A 5,841-nucleotide genomic window follows, 5' to 3' on the forward strand; every position below is an offset into this window, starting at 1 on the left:
TGATCCGCCCACCTCGGCCTCCAAAAGTGCAAGGATTACAGGTGTGAGCCACCATGCCTGGCCCATTTTATTGACTTTAAAAAACAAAAAAAATAAAAAAGCCAGGCACAGTGGTGTGCCTATAATCCCAGCTACTGGGGAGACTGAGGATGGCAGAATCACTTGACCCCAGGAGTTCAAGGTCCGCCTAGGTAACACAGAGAGACCCCCCCATCTCTTAAAAAAAAAATCAATCAATCAAAAAAACAAAATACTGTTTAGAGTTTTTTTTTTTTTCAAACCAATTTGTTTAAAACCCACCAGGAGTTCCACCCAGCTGGCTTGCTCCATGCTCTACAGTAGCACCCCCACTCCACTGCACAAAAAGCTACAGTCTCTGAACAGAATGTGCACATGCTCGCTGTAGCCACAAGGCCATACCACTGGAAGGCAAAGAGAGGGACAAGATGAAGGAGGGGTAATAGGCTTTAGGAAATTAAGAGGGCAAGTCATTCAAACACAACAGGGTCTCCACAGCAAACTCCATGCACCAGGTGGTCCTCCAGGCACTGCAACTTCCTGGGTTATCCCTTGAGTGTCTGAATAAAGAAACCAGTTCTCTAGGGCTATTCCCAGCCAGGGGATGGGGTGGGGATGAGGGGGGAGGCAGTAGATAGGGAGAGAAGGGGAGACCTGGATCTAAAAGTGATAGAAACCAAATTAAAAACGGAACCTTACATACTCTGTCACATCCATTAAAACATCTCAGCCCCCATGTGCTTGGTTTTCAAATATCAAAAACCCACCACGAGGTAGGAGAATCACCTGAGTTCAGGAAGTTGAGGCTGTAGTTATTCATGATTGCTCCACTGAACTTCAGCCTGGGCAACACAGTGAAACCTTGTCTCAAAAAAACCCAAAAAACCCATCACATGCACAGATAGATAAAAATGTGAGAAGGCAAGTACAGTGAAGTGTTAACGGTAGAATATAGATCATGGGTATATGGGGGATGACTGCAAAACTCTCACTTTTCCTGCATGTTTGAAATTCACAATATTGGGGGCTGCTTTTATAGAAGATGGGGAAACCTGGTTTGTAGTTTAAAACGGAAGGAAAAAACCTTCCAGTCTTGCCTTCCAGTAACTTACAGACAATTCAATGTGCATGGGTAGAGGCATAATGGGGCGAGAGAAGGGGACGCCTCATCGAGGATAAACAGTTTTGAATGACACCAGCTTTTGGCCGGGCGCGGTGGCTCAAGCCTGTAATCCCAGCACTTTGGGAGGCCGAGACGGGCGGATCACGAGGTCAGGAGATCGAGACCATCCTGGCTAACACAGTGAAACCCCGCCTCTACTAAAAAATACAAAATCTAGCCGGGCGAGGTGGCGGGCGCCTGTAGTCCCAGCTACTCGGGAGGCTGAGGCAGGAGAATGGGGTAAACCCGGGAGGCGGAGCTTGCAGTGAGCTGAGATCCGGCCACCGCACTCCAGCCTAGGCGACAGAGCCAGACTCCGTCTCAAAAAAAAAAAAAAAAAAAAGAATGACACCAGCTTTTTAGCTGGAGTAACAAAAGAACCCAACAGAAACAGGTTTGTGGAGAGAAGAGAAATCTGGTTTTACACAGGCTGGGTTTGGTTGGGACATCTGTAAGATGCTGAAGTGCACTTTAGTCACTATGACTTAAGTTGAGCAGAGTGCCTCAGACCCCACTGACCCTGAATTCTAATGTAGGGAAGATCTTGGGAAGGAACTCAGCATCCAACAAGCTGACTCAGTTTGGCAGGCTTCTTCATCTATCTGTCAGCAAGATTTACTAAGCAAGAAGAATTTACTAGGCAAGACCAGAATATGACCACGATTTCACTCTTGGAGGTATGTATGGTACAGGGTTTTACTGATTTGTGTACTGATCAACTACTAAAGGCAGGGATACCACCTTAAGTGGGAACACCCAGAAAAATCAGCCACATGTCTATGATTTTTACAGAGGCTGGGAGAATATTCAGGCTAGGGGAGGTGGTGATCCTGGCACTCAGCCATATTCTTGGAGACCCCTCTCTCCTTCCAACAGGATAGGATCTGACTACCAGCCTTGGGCAAGCCTCTCACATACTCTAGGGAAGGGACAGATGAGCTTCCTTTCTAGGCCCAAGTAAAGACTGACCAAAGGCAGCCCTCTTGCCTACTTTTTAAAAATTATTATTTATTACTATGTTTTTTAGAGACAAGGTCTTGCTCTGTTGCCCAGGCTGCAGTACAGTGATGCAATCATAGTTCACTGTAGTCTCGAACTTGTAGGCTCAAGTGATCCTCCCACCTCAGCCTCCCAAGTAGCTAGGACTACAGGCACACACCACCACACCCAGCTAAATTTTTTTTAAGAGATGGGGTCTCACTATGTTGCCCCAGCTGGTTTGAACTCCTGAGCTCAAGCAATCCTCTCAGCCACCCAAAGCACTGAGATTACAGGCGTGAACCACCATGCCCTGGCTGCTTACCTACTTTTTGATCTGAATTCCCAGCTGGCTCACCAGGTGTGTTCCAAAGCCTGACAACCCCATCAGAGGAAAGCACTTTCGGTATTTCAGGAAAGTCACTTGAGAACAAGCCTGACTATACTAAAAAAGGGAGAAAAAAATTACTCTTAACAGAAGCAGGTTGTCTTTTATGGAAAATCCACGAGTCCACCTGAAAATTCTAGTCATTTGCAGCATTCCTGCCCTATCATGGACCCACCAGGCCAGAGTGGAGCCCTACAGATGCTGCGTGCCCTCTGCAACACATGCTTCACCTCGCTAAACAAACAAGGGGTGTCTTTGTTTAAATTTAAAAAAAGAACCTGTCTCACAGGCTACGATTACATCAGCAGAGAGCTCTCATTCTGGGCATCAATCCGGGCTGCTCCACCGGCTTTGAAGCGCCCCGGTGTGCGGCGCCTTTGATCTTGTGGTTCCCGCCCGGGGCAAAGCCGATACCATCACAGCGCCCACGCGGGATCCGAGATCATCATGATTGCCCGGCCAGAGCAGAGCCGTGGCCTCGCCCGCTCGGTCCCCCACCCGACTTGGGCTCCACCCCAGACCCAGCCTCCAGACTTGGCTGCCAGTGCATGAGCTGCCAAACACCATCTCTTAGGGAGTGCGGGGCTGCCCCTTGGAAGGGGACATCACTAGCTTAACATTTGTGGGATTAGCCTAGAGATCATGTTTTTTTAAAAAGAAGCTTTTATAGATATTTTAGAAATATTTACGGGGGGGAAATGATATGGCTGGCTTTGCTTCAAAATAACATGGGGGTGGCATGGGGGTGTAAGTGAAACAAGCGGGGCCAGGCGTTGACAACTATTCTGGGTGATGGTGAGTATATGGAGGGACGGTGTGTACATAACATGTTCTATCTATTGGAGTCTACATGTAACATTTCCTACAAGAGCTTGAAAAAAAAAAAAAGGAATCTCTAACCCTCTGCTATTTTTAAAGTTTTTTCCTCGCTGACTTTTACGAAGAAAAAAAGCCATTTGAGACTGGCGGGTGTGAGGGTAGATCACATCTGACTTTCCTAATGTATCCCCAGGACACTCACTGGAGCTTCCAGAGGGGTGCAGGCCACAGACACAGCTTCTCCAGTATAAACCCTGCATGGGGAGGGGCATTAGCGGCACCTCTATCAGGGAATCCTCACCAGTTTTGGGATGTAGAGTCCATCTCTCCAGAAAAATACCCATGAATACACCAGACCAGGAGGAAATACAATAACCCACTCTCAAAAATCCACTAACAGAAATCAGATTAGAAATGGCCCCTGGAGTAAGCGCCCCAGGTTGCTTCATTTTATCAACTCCTTTCCTTTAAGAGCTACAGGCACTGGATGAGCCACTGAACTCCCAACACCAATATATTGTGCCATCACGGGGCACAGCACATCCCTGGGCCTATGTCACAAGGCCAGTTTTTCTCCTTACTGGATGTACGGCATTGGATAAGTCACCTAGCTTCTCCAAGCCGGTTTCCACACTTTAAAAACGGAGCACTATTCATGCTGGCCCTGGGTCTTTACACCTCTTCTGCTACATGTTTAACTCAGGAGTAAGAAAAGAAAAAATGCTAAGAAAGAAAAGGGTATATGGGGACACAAGCATGATTTCACCCACAGTTGTGGCAGAACATGCCACATGTAGATCAGGCACAAAAGAGTTAATTGGGAAACGGACATGGGCCAGGACTGTTAGGTGTGTTCAAGGCCAGAATTTCATACACCCAAGGCCAGAACGCAGAGGAAAGGACTGGGAGGGGATGGAGAAGGGAAAACAAATCTTGCCCATACAGGTGGATCCACCTTTGGGAGGTCAAATCTAAAATTCCAGTGGAGGCCATCAACCTAACAAACTACAGAAAGGGTCAAGAAAACAAAATATATTATCATAATAGCTAAAAAAGATTAGAAGTATGTTTAAGAACACAATTGTAACAGTGTGAATAGGGGATCCGAGAGAGAAAAAGTTGTAAGAACAACAAAGTAAAAAAGTAAACAGGCATCTAGGGTGCTGAATAGCAACAACAGCAAATTTTTAAAACATGCATTTATTTACTTTCATCTTGAAGGGGTCTAGGTCGAAATTTTCACAAGACTGTTTGCCAGCAAAATTACACAAATAAAAAAAAAAATTACAACAAACTAAAATTCCCTGATTCATTCAAGTAACCCGATTTAAAGTACAGGTTAAGCATCCTTAACCGAAAAACACGAAATCCAAAAGGCTTCCAAATCTCAAGCTTTCTGAGCACCAACATGACACCACAAGTGGAAATTCCACACATAAGTACTTAACAGGAACTTTGTTTCATGCACAAAATTATTAAAAATACTGTATAAAATTGCCTTCAGGCTATGTGAATAAGGTGTATATGAAACAAATGAATTTCATGTTTAGACTTGGGTCTCATACCCAAGACATCTCATTATGTATATGCAAATATTCTAAAATCCGAAACACTTCTGGTTCCGAGCATTTAGGATAAGGGATACTCAACCTATATATTAATCCTAACGTAGCACAGATCCTATTAAAAATCTCTCTAGTTAATCATTTTATTCCTTTTTGGGGAAACTCATTTCTTCCATTCCTATTAACAGTTAGAAAGATTTCAGTCCCAGAACTTTGCACAGCATCCAACCTAGGCCCTATGGAATGCTGTGGGGGAATATGAAGCAGTTCAGAGGGGAATACAAAGCAGTTCAGAAGGCATGCTGTTGACCTCAGTGAGCTTACAATCTAGTTATGGAGACAGACACATCTACAAATTAAACAACACAAAATAATATTAAGCGTCAAATGAGTTGCCAGACCAGATTGTTTCAGGTTCAGAGGCAGCAGAGGCAACTGGGTGCTGCTTTAGTCCAACAGAGCTTCCTGGAGGCGGTAGCCTTGAAAGATGGGCAGTATGTGGGCAAAGATGCAAATAAAAGCCAAAGCTCGTTTGGAGGAGCCCTTTGACTAGAGGCAAGGGGCTCTGTGGTTGGATGCCAAACTGTAAAGCCAGACTGGGCACAAAATGTCAAAGGCTTTAGAATATTAGGGGAAGGCAGGGTTAGACTCCATCCTATAAGCTGTAAAAAGCTCTGAAAGATTTGTGAAGGGGAGCACGGCATCTGGCAGCCGAGTAGCAGAAGGGGAAAGGAGGTGTGGGGCCCTAAGTGAAACAGACCACTAGGGGTGGGGGGGCTTCCCACTTAAAAGAAAAATCACTGCCCCTCAATGAACCAGAGGGAAGCATGTGCTCATGCTACCAGTTGTGGTTTGGTGGGGGTTTTTTAAACAATGGGGCGAAGATCAAAAGAAACTGTTTGCAAATGAGA

At 45.5% G+C, this 5,841-nt stretch overlaps 1 protein-coding gene across 2 annotated transcripts in view; it reads right to left on the reverse strand.

Annotated features, from left to right (window-relative positions):
• Nucleotides 1-3,814, reverse strand: part of ZNRF3 (zinc and ring finger 3) — a 141,187-nt gene extending 137,373 nt beyond the window's left edge. The window contains exons 1-2 of one of the 2 annotated variants that reach the window (XM_017855565.1): nucleotides 3,667-3,814; nucleotides 2,488-2,603 (exon numbers count right to left, since the gene is read on the reverse strand). The gene's annotated coding sequence lies outside the window, so the exon portion shown is untranslated. Of the gene's footprint in view, nucleotides 1-2,483; nucleotides 2,604-3,666 lie in introns of both variants that reach the window. The other variant, XM_017855564.1, reaches the window with a different exon arrangement.
• Between the last annotated feature and the right edge of the window lie 2,027 nt (nucleotides 3,815-5,841).

This window comes from Rhinopithecus bieti, unplaced genomic scaffold (genome assembly GCF_001698545.2).
Source record: "Rhinopithecus bieti isolate Rb0 unplaced genomic scaffold, ASM169854v2 scaffold_36959, whole genome shotgun sequence".
Lineage (NCBI taxonomy): Eukaryota > Metazoa > Chordata > Mammalia > Primates > Cercopithecidae > Rhinopithecus > Rhinopithecus bieti.